The sequence below is a fragment of the Anser cygnoides genome, chromosome 5, assembly GCF_040182565.1.
Source record: "Anser cygnoides isolate HZ-2024a breed goose chromosome 5, Taihu_goose_T2T_genome, whole genome shotgun sequence".
Classification (NCBI taxonomy): Eukaryota; Metazoa; Chordata; class Aves; order Anseriformes; family Anatidae; genus Anser; species Anser cygnoides.
This window is the reverse complement of record NC_089877.1, coordinates 5,719,225-5,731,743: the sequence shown is the minus strand read 5'-3', so window position 1 is coordinate 5,731,743 and position 12,519 is coordinate 5,719,225. Positions and strand designations below refer to the sequence as shown.

At 40.5% G+C, this 12,519-nt stretch overlaps 1 long non-coding RNA gene across 1 annotated transcript; it reads left to right on the top strand.

Moving 5' to 3' along the window:
* Positions 1-192: 192 nt before the first annotated feature.
* On the top strand, positions 193-12,519 carry LOC136790859 (uncharacterized). Its single transcript, XR_010831630.1, has 3 exons — positions 193-1,448; positions 4,011-4,064; positions 12,390-12,519. It is a non-coding gene; the product is annotated as an uncharacterized lncRNA (long non-coding RNA).

Below are 12,519 nucleotides of genomic sequence, written 5' to 3'. Positions count from 1 at the left end.
ACAGGTCCCGCCCCTCGGGGCGCGGCGATTGGCCGGGCCTGACCCCGGCGCGGCCGTCGCGGAGAGCTCCGATTGGGCAACGCCGGACGCCCAATCCGGGGGGGGGGCGGGGAGCGGGAGCAGGAACGTGGCGGCTGGCGCGAGGCGGGGCTGGCAGCGGGAGGCGGGAACGCAGTTGGAGGGGGGGCGGGCGGTGATGGCCGCCTCAGGCAGCGCGGGTTGGGGTGTGAGCTGGCTGCTCTTTCCTTTTCTTTTTAATAACTTCTCACAGCTTTTCATAGAAATGAGGAAAAATCAACTGTTTAGGGATTCAAGGAGTTCCCAAGTGGTTCTTGATAGCCACTGGGTTATGCGTGTGGGAGGGAAGGGGGGTGTGAGCTGTAAATAACGACACCTGTGGTGACAGAGAGCGACTGAAGCAACGGGGCTGGCACTGCTCGCACCTTCCCCCTCTCTCCAGGAAATACTTACTGCTCGATACTACGAAATGATGTTTTCCCACAACGTTTTCCACTTCAGAAACAGTTTTGTGGCTAGTTAACCTCCCTTACTAGCTTGCAGACCATTCGTTTGGGACCTGGAAGCCCTGGAATCGATTGTGCATGAATTCATGTGAGCGGTTCAGTAATCACGAGCAACTTACTGTAAAAATGCAAGCAGCCTTTTTGATGGCACAACTGAAACAAGCACACAATGATACTTAAAGTCCAGTTGAAAACGTGCCAAAAATCTGTACAGAAAGAACCTGCAAGCTTGCTGCTCCGTGTTCTGTCTGGGAATACCTCAATGCTGCAGGAGGAGAGCTGGCTGTCTGGGACCAGACCTTTGACATTTACATATATATATATATATACACATATATATATATATACACCTGGTTGTCGGCAGGGACACGGTGCCCTGACTGCGTGGCACAGGCCCAGTGTCATCACCTGCATGCTGTCGGGAGCGTTTGTGTTGTGTGTCCTGGTGCCCTGGCTGACGTTTCCCTGAGTGACGTGGAGCTGCTGGGAATGCAGTCGTCCTCACCTTTTGCAGCTTGGCTGGGTGTTACAGCACAGCTAGGTTTTTATAACACGGCTACAAGGGCACAGTTTGCCCTTTTGTTTTCTGTGAAATATAATTGTGAGAAAGAAGTAGTCTGTGACAGGGGAGGATGCCATTCTGTGCCCCTTTATCCCCAGCAGCTGTGCCAGCCAAAGAAGCTGACACCACCATCTTCCAACTGCCATCCTCATGCTGTTCTGCCACGCTACTTTGTCTTTGGCATTTGAATAAGAAGTTGCAAGGTTGCAAGATAGATCAGTTTGTTTTCTTGTATTTAAAAGGCGTGCTTTTTTTCCCGACTACTATGAACAGTGAAGAAGGGGAGCATGGGGGACAGGTGGAACCACTATTGGCATCAGAGAAAAAAGAAGCTGGGTGGAAGCGTGCCCTTGATGCTTATGGTAATATAGGACATACGATGTTGTTTTCCCCTGTCAGGCACAATGCCAAGCTCTTTGAGGGCTGATTTAGAATACATGATAGTAAAAATATCTGTGGCCAGGGTGCCCAGCCAATAATCCTATCACTATTGGCTTTATCAATATGGGACATGCCCTGGCATGTCCGAATGCAGGAAAATGCATCTTGGTGTATTCTATGAGATTAAAATACATTTGTTCACTTTAATGCAATGACTAAGTTTGTTCTGTTATGATTTCCTGCTTTATGTCTATTCAGTTTCTTCTTCTGTTACAATTTACAAGATGTCAATGCATTTAAGATTGATTCTACTTTTTCAGGCTTTTGCTTTTTAACCTTTTCTCTTTTTATTTAATTCCTTTGGGTTTGTGGGGGGGATTTGAGGGTCTGTTTAGATCTGAGCCCCACTGGGGTTGGCTACATATCTTCTGAAGCTGTTTGATTGCTGTTTTAGGTGGTTTAAGAAATAGTCTTTGGATGTTTAACCGTTACTTCAGTTTAAACATTCAGGAAGCTGCAAGGTTTGAAAACCACTTAGGATTTCAGTATTGCAAGGGAAGTAGTTGATTTAATCTGGAATTGAGAAACACTGTTCTTTGTGCTGGACATAGTATGGCAGAGTAGGACTGTCTTTGGCTACCATTTTGTTATGCTGTTCCAGTATGGTAGTAAAAATAGGGAGAATTTGAAGAGGGCTTCTGTATACCAGAATGCCCTTGATACTTTTTTGGTGTTATTCTTTTATTATTTTGTGGAAGGTTATTGATACTACAACTCCCACTGGTAGAGCATTAGGTAGTGAAATGTCTCTGATGCAGGAGTCCTAAATTCTGCATCCTGAGCCTTGCTCTTCTGTCTCTCTGCTCTGGGAAGTGCAATGACAGATGCTACTTTTGCCATTAACAGCAGAAAGTTTTACTGCTTCAGAGTAAAAGTGTGTAGAAAGGCTAACTTATTAGCACTAGTTTCTGTTTCAGCCACAGAGTCAGATGGTAACTTCAAGGCTGTCCTGAGTAACTGTTGGTGCTAAGTATTTTTTTTTTTCCCCACACAATTCTGTCCACCACAAGCAGCAGTAGTGACAGAAGCCGTATTAAAGCCGTGTAACTTCTCAATTGAATTGGGGAAAAAACACCTAGAAATGAAGGGGTGGGGGAATGTCTGTTCTCCATGCCTTTCTGACCGTGGTAGTGGTGTTATTGAGAAAGCCATGTTTAACTAGCACAGCATGTGGTTTCCTGTGACGTGTACAAGTACCTGCTAGCCACTGAACTGAGGCTGCTGAAGTAATTTTCTCTGTTTCTCAACAGCAGCGAGTTAATAGACATAACCACAGACCTGAAATGGAAATGAAATAGTGATGGTAAATTTAAGTGTCATGGTTAAATGCCTAATTTGTCTAGAATGGGGGGGAGGAAGGCAGGGGGAGTATCTGGGCTGTAGATTTCGTATGAAAGTGTCAGGTAAGAATGCATTTAATTCACTGGTGAGACTCTGCTGTGGTTCATGTCTGCTTGAGGAGGCATTGGTTTCCAAGGAATTGTATGAGGTTTCTGTTAGCCTGGCGTATGGCCCATGCATTTTCTTTCTGTGTTAAACCTGTGCCTGGAATCTTTCCCAAGTTTGAACAAGTATAGTTCATGTTCTCAGTGATTAATACTACCCAGGTTTATTTATATGTGTAAGCAGTTGGAGAGTCTGTATCCAAATGTAGTTATTGGCTTAATTAGTTTATCAGTTATGGCCATATCCTGGCTTTCTGGATGCTTGTTTTGTCCCAGTTACGTATTTTGTTGGGTGTTGGCCCCTGTTGTAACAAGGCTAGACTTTCTCTCAACAAAATTACTTCCTTACATTTAAGCTGTGGTATGAGTTTCTGACTAATATGGGTGTAGAGGACTTATGGATTTACGGAGGAGTTCAGCACGATTCCTAGGTGAAAATTCAGTAACCTTCAGGCTGTTAATGGTACTTCACAAATCTAAAAGGGTGCAATTACAGGGTTGTGGGTTTTTGTTTGTAATTGCTCATTCTGTCTTCTAGTCAGGGGGAAATATTTGCCTCAAAGTGTGCCAGATCTTTTGTTGTTAGCAGATATGGAAGTTGTCTTACTCTAGTAGTTGATATATGGGTCTGATATATTAATCCCTGTACAACTGAGGTGAACTTACTGTTGTAAGATACCTCTTTCTACTGCAGAACTGCAGTAGCATTGTATATTATTTTTGGCTACTACAAGCCTAATGAAATCTAGAGCAAAAACTTTGGATAGAGCTAGCCCAAAAGTTGCAATTCACAGCTGAAAACTGCTATCGCTTTTAAGAACCCCTTCCTGGCTGAGCAGAGGGACTATTTCTAATCTGTTGCCTTGTAAGACAAAGGTGTGGATTCATGAATAAGTTTCCATGAATGAAATCACAACATGTTCTTACATCACGGCAGCTATTCTGCACGAAGCTTGAGATCTCAGCTCTCAGTAGGGAAAAAAGCAGAACGGTTTTGAGGTTCTAGAAACAACAAGATTTTTTTTTTTCTTCTTGCAGGTCCCGTGTTGTTGTAAATCCTGCTGCTTGGAGTGGAGAAGACGTCCATCATAGGTTTGACTATTTCAGGATAGTTTTCACATTCAGTTTGACAAGCTGACAAGTACTTTAGCTTAGTTATGCTGCTTATTTTTCTTCACACGCTGTGGCTATTTCATTTCAGGCTGGAACCTGCTTTAACTCAAGGGTGGAGGGGTTTAACTGTAGGGTGTATCCCTGGTTTTCTGGGGCTGCACCAATGCCCCCTCACACATCTGGCAGCACAACCACAGCCGTGGGGTGGGATGTGTGCCTGTCTCGTGACTGGGAGTGCCTGCAGTTTGGTCTCTTGGTGGATCTGCTTCTGGTCATGTCCTGTGATTAACTGGAACAAAAAAACAGGTGGATTGTTCTGGTTAGCTATTAGACACCTCTTCAACCTGTTCTGGTGTTAGTTATAATTACATTACATATAACAAGAATGTATTTATTGCATTGCTTGAGGAAAATTTCATTACACTAGTTAATTTAGAGAGGTAGAAATGAAATTTATCTTCTCACACTGACAAAAAAAACGTAGAATAAAGAAGAGTTATCCTTATTACTGCTATCTATTTTGCAGTAGTAGGAACTCTGGGACCTCTTTCTATTAGGTGCTGAACAGTTCAGACACAGAACAAGAAACCTCTGTCTATGCAAGTTGTAACTCTAAAGCTATCCTGTCATCTTCTGCCTGTCCTCTCTTGGGCATGTATCTAGTTGGCCTTCTGCTGTAGATTTTGTTGTATGACACATTAATTATTAGACTGATTATCTAAGGTTAAAAATGTTTCTGTGTATTCTAAGTGAAAAGAAAAACAAAATACTGTGAACTTAGGGTTGAAAAGTGTGAGGATAAAGAAATGCTTTCGTAATGTAAAGTTTTATTTACTGAATTTTAATAAGACGGGTCCTTTAGAATAAAAATAATAAATTTTGATCTGATCAAAGAGGATTCTGTTGCAATTGGATGTGTTTTATGGAGGTAAACATGCTTAACCAGATGCAGCTTTTAAATTCAACAACGCTTAAACTTAGCAGCCAAATAATCTGAAAACAGGAATATATAGGTTACAGTGCAGCAAAACATTTAAGCATTTGTTTAGAGCTAGGACTACTTTTTTTTGAATATCTCTGTTTCTCTGAAACTTAAAATATATTTTTCAAAAGAAGCAAGCCAGTGACTGAGGGCTTACAGTTAGAAATAGGGGAAGGAAGGCTTCTTTGACAATTTTAGCTTTACGTTGACAAAGACAGTTTTCTCTATGTAGAGGAAGCTTTACGTGCATGTTTAACAAAATCTGGTAAAAATGCAGGGTATTCTAGAAACAAAGAAGGGAATGTGGTCAGAGAAACAGGTGTGATCTTGCTGCCTAAATATTTATAGTTATAGCTGAGGCAAGAGCTATAATGTATTCTGGAGGAAAAGACAGAGTGAGTTGAGGAAGATAGCTTAGTTTCAAAAAACAAGTTTCACTCTTTAAGGTGGAGGGAAAATCAAATGAATACTGGTGCAGCACATGAGGATAACTTTAGACTTGCATCAACATGGAAATGTTGCAAAAAGATGAGGAATGATATCTTGCTTAAGAAGGAGGTAAGACCTCTTAGCTTGTAAAAACTCCCAGCTGAAATGGGGGGGGGGGGGCTTGGAAATGACATAAACTGCAAGAGAAACAAGAAGTAAGTGGTAGGGTACTGTGGTTGCAGGAACAAGTGTGTTGCTTACACCACTCTATGGGTTTCTGATTTCCATTAAGGGAAAAACTAAAAAGTAGAAGAAAGGGTTTGTGGTAAAGCATGTACAGTGTATGCATCTCATAACAGTTTCATGTTGGGCAAGAAGTACCATAAATGTCTCTATAAAAGAAAATCTACTTCTTTATTCATGATACAGTTTTTATTTTATTTCCCAGGTAAATCAGCATTTTATTATGTATTTTTCAAGTCACCTGAGGTTTATATAATGCCTTTCTGGTCATAATGAATATGAGTAACTCCTGAAAATCAGGAAAAAGCTGACATTCTTCCAGATATTTATAAGATTGTGGTAGTCGTTTTAAAAAATTCCTGTTCTTTAAAATCGTATCTACTTTTTTTCCTGTCATAATTACATGCTTTTAATTATTGTTGTTATTGCAGGAAAAGTCAGGGCTAAACAGAGGGCTTTATGCTTGTGGTGTTTAAGTTTCTTGTTGTATTTACTTATTTTTAATAAACTTGTGGCCAGTGGAGTGCAGTCAGTGGTAGTGTTTCCCAGGAACTTTTATCAGACTGCTCTGCTTCAATGTTATCATAGGCGATCCCAAAAAGGGTAGAAAATGATGTGAGAAAGCTTGCTGGTGAAAGGGAATTACTTAGTAATAAAATTGGAAGCTGACCTTTACTTCCAGAGCAGCAGAGGCTATCGCGATACTCAGCTGGGTGAAAAAGCAGCAAATAATACATTAATATGTAAACTGATTTGCCTTGAGGAAAAGGTAATCTTAATGTTTCATCCCAAATAGCAGGCTTCAGACTCTCTTCTATTCCTCCAATTGTGGATGCATAATAAGAAAGTTCTGTGAAAATATCAGTGCTCAGTGGAGGCCAAAACGTTAAGTATCAGAAATGATGGAATTGCTAGGAAAACGAGAGTACAAAATGCAAAGGATTGTTATGTAAATATAAATGTTATATAAATCCATTGTATGCCCGCATCTTCAATATGGCATGCAGATCTGTTCCCGTAACACGATGAGTGGCATGCTGTAGGTAAAAAGACACGTTCACTGCCCCTCATAATACAAGCAAAAAGGCCATCAGATAAACAATCAGCTGGCAGATTCAACAGTATGTGCTGAACACTGCTATCTCTGTTTTGCTGGTTTAGCGTGTTCTAAACTGTCTGTTCTATGAAATTATCCCACCTTATGGGCTGGGTTGCAAATCAGAGTTAAAATATAAGCTTAACTGCTTTGTGGGGAGAGATGTGGTAGGATCTGATGTATCCGAGAGTAAAGTTCAGCACACGCTTTTCACTTTCCTGTGTGTTGTGCAAAGTACAGGTCTGCTCTTATGGGTGAAAAGTGCTATTACCTTGCATCGTGAATTGTACAAGCCAAAGGTCTTCAATTTCTTTTAGGCTTTTTAATTAGCAGTGCTTAGTTCCCAATGAATTTAATTACAGACAAAATAACTAGCACTATTAGCAAAACTTAGTGTTAAAAATACAAAATGCATAGCTGAAGAGTTACCAGTTCTGGTAAGAAAATCTTGAATGGGGGGGGGGGACACGACACTTGTTAGTGCAAGGAGTTGCGGCTGTGTAAGTAGGTGTGTGAGTACATGGGAGTGTGTGTGACAGCAGGACTAAGTGTGCATGAGCAAATGGCCACGAGGGAGGTGTGTGCGAGTGTAGAGTTGCCAGTATGAGTGCGTACTTGTGAGTGTAAGCATGCATGAGTGTGAGCCAACATGCAGGTGGGTGTGTATTTTAAGAATATTTTTCAGGAAGTTGAAGATTTAAACAAGAATTTACCACCTTTCCTTTTTGTGCTCTGTAGCCATGCTCGTGGAGAAGTGGCTGTCACTCCCCTGAATCCTCTGTGCGTCTACAGCCTGTTTTTTCCCTGCTACCATTCCATGGGGAATGTGCTGGAGACTGAGTCTTCTCATGAAACCATCACAAGAGCATTTCTGGTCTGGAGACCATTTCCCTGATCTTTCTAGACATTCCACAGTGTGAAGCAATCACCCTTTTGTCCATGCTACTTCTGGCTATGCTGAAGTGAAACATGCATATTTGTCAGCACTGCCCTACAGATGTCCACAGTATTTACAGTTTTGGAAGTTGAAAATAAAACAAAAGAATACATTGGTGTGCTCATCAAAACAATGAGTTAGATGGAGGTGTGTGTTTCCTCACACGGGAAAAAAGGAACAGTATTTAGCAAAAAAGTGTTACTGGTGTCTTTGTTGGCTCCTATATTATCTTGTTTCTGAAAAACTTGCTGAGGAAATTTGAATGTTACAGTAATGGGAGGCTATGGCTTGTTCCATCCTGCATTGGTTTGGACCCTGGCCATCAGGAAACACTTTGTCTACATCAGAGATGAAACACTTACTCTTTAGTAGTAGTATGAGCAAGAGGTGTAAATACTCTGTAGCAAGGGCTGACTTTATTACAGAAAAGGAAACCATCCCAACTCTTCCTTTCTTTGAAGCTTTAAAAAGGGATTTCTGCAAGAGGTGTCAGAGGGACCTTGCATGCTTTGTATAAACCCTAGCTAAACGTACAAGTAGCTTAGAAGTAGTTTCACACTGTCTGTCACAGGTTGCACTTTATCAGCCACTGTTCTTTATTCTTTGTCAATTCCTACTTTTTTAATACTGCACTGCAAATATCTTTCCTTACCTCAAAAGCAAAGAAATGTCACAAAAATCAGACTGGGTAAAAATATCTGAAAGAGTACTGCGTGTAATTTGCTTGTCTCTGCCAAGGTGGGTGTTTAAAAAATGAAAATGCAGACTTCTACCTACTGCAGAGGAATAGAAATAAATCATAATTCAAGACTGTTCTAAAGAAGTTAGCTATCCTGGAGCAGGCCAATGGACAGACCAGCATAATATTTTGTTGCATAGCCTGAGCTTTATTTCAAAAGACAATCTGTACAGACACGTGCTTTGATATCTGTTAATTTTATTGACTATCAGATTTGGATGGGAAGTTGTACTTGACCTGAATGGTCTATTTCTTGAGAAGCAAGAAATGTTAGGAGCAAGCACCATTCTGGAAAAGAAAACCAGAAGCTTTCATTCTGAAATGGTTGATACAGCTTAAAAGTGCAAAAACTGCACTGTGACCCAATGCCTATGTGCTTCCTAGAATTGCTTAGCTACAAGCTGCTTACCTTTCTGGTGTTTATGTTGGAATAATAGATAGCTAATGCCACGTACCTTTGTGGGACTTGCTGCAGCTGCTGGAAATGTTTACAGTTGTGAAAGGTGCAGCTGGGAATGTTTGTGAGACAGGCTGACCTGGAAAAATAGATCAGGACAGCAACACTTCTTCTGGGTTTATTTCATTTTCTGTTATTTCTTCTGGCCTAACTTTCCCAGCATTGCGCTTCCATATTCAAACGTTCCACCAACGCAAATGTCAAATGCAATGTAAGAGCTTTCATCGGCATATCTGAACGCACTCTGCAATCGTTCCTTGTCTCACAAAGCCGCAGTTAGATCATGTCCATTTTGCAGGCTGGTAAGCTGAAGCCAATGTAAACTGGTTTGCCTAAGCAAACTGTGCTTGTTGTAACAGTGTTACCAAACTCTTTCAACAAGCCTGGTACTGCAAGCATGGAGCTTCATCTAGGAAATTGTTCAGGTTCAGTTGTCTCATTAGCAGAGGATGACAAGCCTTAGCTAGCAACAATTCCTTTTCATCTGTTCTTTTCCAGCTTGTCTGAGCCTTTCCTCAAAAATCCTTGTGCAAAGGGACATGTGCAGCCCCCACCAATCCCCCCCAGGAGACATCCTTCCCCAGGCTACTGCAAAGGACGTGGGTTCCATATATTGAGTGAAATTCCTCTCCTTGCAGAGATAGAAACAAATATTGCTGCTTATATCCTTTTGAGATTAATAGTATTTTCTGAGGCTTTAAGGAACTTTACCAATTGAAGTGACCAGACAAAGGTGTTGGATTTTTTTTTAAGATACTTGAATACAGCCTTCAGGCCTTATTGTATCATCCTAAGGCAAAACTACTTAAATTAATGACTGTGGTCATAGGGTCCGTCACAGGACTCAAATTCTAGGCAAGAATTGATGTTTTCCGTGCATCAAAATGTTTTGACTTCTGTGTCGCTAAGGGTTAGTAGTAACTACCATCAGATCATTTAATTGTTTGAGGGTTTTCAAAGCCAGTAGAGATACTGGCACCAGATTTTTGTAAATCCTCTTTCATAGCAATAGCCTAAAGCTTTTATTCCTAGTGCTTAACGATTACACAGCGGCATACAGCTTAAGCATGGGTTTCATAAAATAAAAAAAAAAGCTTTCAATATAAGCTCCACCTCTGTCATTGCATCTGTCTGCCTTTTGCCATTAGGCAGGCGCAGTGTTTGTCTTTCAAGTCCTTTATTTGCAAAGGTGCTAGTCATGCTCTATTAGTACTCTCAAGTTGCCATGCGTGGCAGTCCATTCTGTGTGCACTTCGTTGAGAGCATAATACAGCATTTGTTCTCTATTAATGAATTAATGGTTCCTAATGAGTTGCAGAGTTTTCATTGTCACAAAAGTGCATTTTGATTCTTAATGACTTGGCCCAGGTCACTGACTGCAATGCTATGTGGTGAAATAACTGCATGCTTGTGTAAGAAGGGGAAGAAAAGAAATACCACAGTGGAAAAATGGGTTTGGTGATTATGCTCATAAAGGATACTGACTTCTTAAAAGCAGGACGCTTCAAATGAGATTCAAAAGTGATGAGGATTTCTGAAGTCATTTAGGGCTCAGGGGGAGTTTCTGGAAGAGCTGTTGGGAAGTTGGATACCTGTGCTCTGGTCTTACCCACGTGCTACCTACCATGTGCTGTGCTTTTCAGAGGCTGGTTGTACTCTAGGCTTTGCTGCAATTCGCCTGTACGGAGGTGTGAGATGGAGTCTTGTCAAACTGCATTACAATACATGCTGTTACAGAGTTTCAGCTTTTTGCTATGGTTCTTTTTTTTTTTTTTCTTTTTTGTTTTTTTTTTTTCTATGAATCCAAGGTGATAATAACTTCTGAGACTGCATGTAACTGATTCCAAACTTTCAGGGAATGTTTTAGTTATCTGTGAGATCAACCCTGTTAATTTCGGTGCAAAGAGAAAGTGAGTAAAGCTTAATTTCCATTAAGATCAGATTAAAGAAGAATTCTTTAAATGCTTTCAGCAAAAGCCCTCTGCAGCTGTCAGGCTACCTTGCCATTTTCCTTTGAAAATTGTGTGGTGACTGCAGAGTTTATGAATCTGTGGTATTTAAAATATTTTTTTAAGTTATACAGTTGAGACTAGGATTTTAGTCTGACTATTCCAAAATCTGGAATTTGTGATAGCAATAACTTTAGGAAAGGAAAAAAAGAAAATCTTGGCCTTTTAGTGAGAGCTGTAAGAATTCACTGTATACATACTCAAAGCCATCCAGAGAATTTTCTAAAAGCCTTGGAAGATGATAGCTGTTGTTTCCTGTATTTGGGGGGCTTGAAAGAAGTCCACTTCTGTCTGCCTTTTGAAGAAGCTATTAAAGTCTCTTAACCAAAGAGAGATCAGTGATGATCAGTACTGCATGTTCTTTGCTGCTTTAGCAAGTATAGTAGTCAGGAACTACATTTATAATACTTCACTGCATGGCTGGGCCATTTTATAAGACTAGCGTATTAATCTTTATTCAGGTTTTGAATCTCAGAAAGGATTTTTTTTAAGAAAAAAATACTTTTCTCACTTAAACCTTGCAGATTTTAAAAAGCTTTTAATATCAGATAGGAGACAGGCATTTTACTTCAAAATCTAATGACCAAGTTAGAGACAGATTTGTTTCTAATTATGTGAGACTAGGAAGGACCGGACGACCTTGCTAACAGAGTACGAACGAATAGCTGGAGGACCTACCTTTACATTAGTTTGGTATTTTAATAAGTAGTTTCCCACAGGTCAAAGATTCAGCTAGGTATCTTTGGGGGTTGCCAAAATGTTTCAGGTGGAATCATCCATTGATTTTAGTTGAACAAAGCAAAGGTAATTTTGTTCTTAGGCTCTGCTTTAAATGAAAGCAGAGAAAAACATCAAATACCAAAATATTATATACAAAATGAAGATCAGGCTTAATGCTACTGTGATGTGATGCCTGACTTGGGTGAGGCATTCCTGCTCTTCCAAAGGGCTATGCACTACGCTAATGAAAGTAGTATTTATATTAACTTTTTTTTTTTTCCTTGAAATGTTTGGGATTTAGTTAAAATAGGTAGCAAAAAAATTTTCCACTAGAAAGCTTGAGGGAGTCACTAGACCACGCTGTACTTTCACCACACGCAAGCATGAACTTAAATACTTGCTGCACTGTGTCAAATAAGGTATTGTGTCATAGGCAGAATTAGCCTTTGGCACTCCATTGAAGCGCCATGCTCTCACCCGTATGGTCTTCCATATCCTTCAGCTACTCTACAGTGTGTTTCTCAAGCAAAGGCCTACTACTTCTTAATATTACATTTATATTTAGAAAATAAGTCATTTTCTTAATGCTAATACTAGGTTTGCAAAAGCTTCAATACTTGCTCAAGTGATGCTTTTAATTAGGGTGAGTGCTGTATTTCTTTATGACCTGATGTGTCACTGCTTCATTGCAGAGGAATGACTGTGGATCTTGAGAAACTTTGCTGACCAGGCGATTCCTCTGACACTTTGGAAGATAAGTGGTGTTCGTAATGTGTTCTGCACACACATGCTTGGGTGCATAAACCTGGTTCCCATAGAACT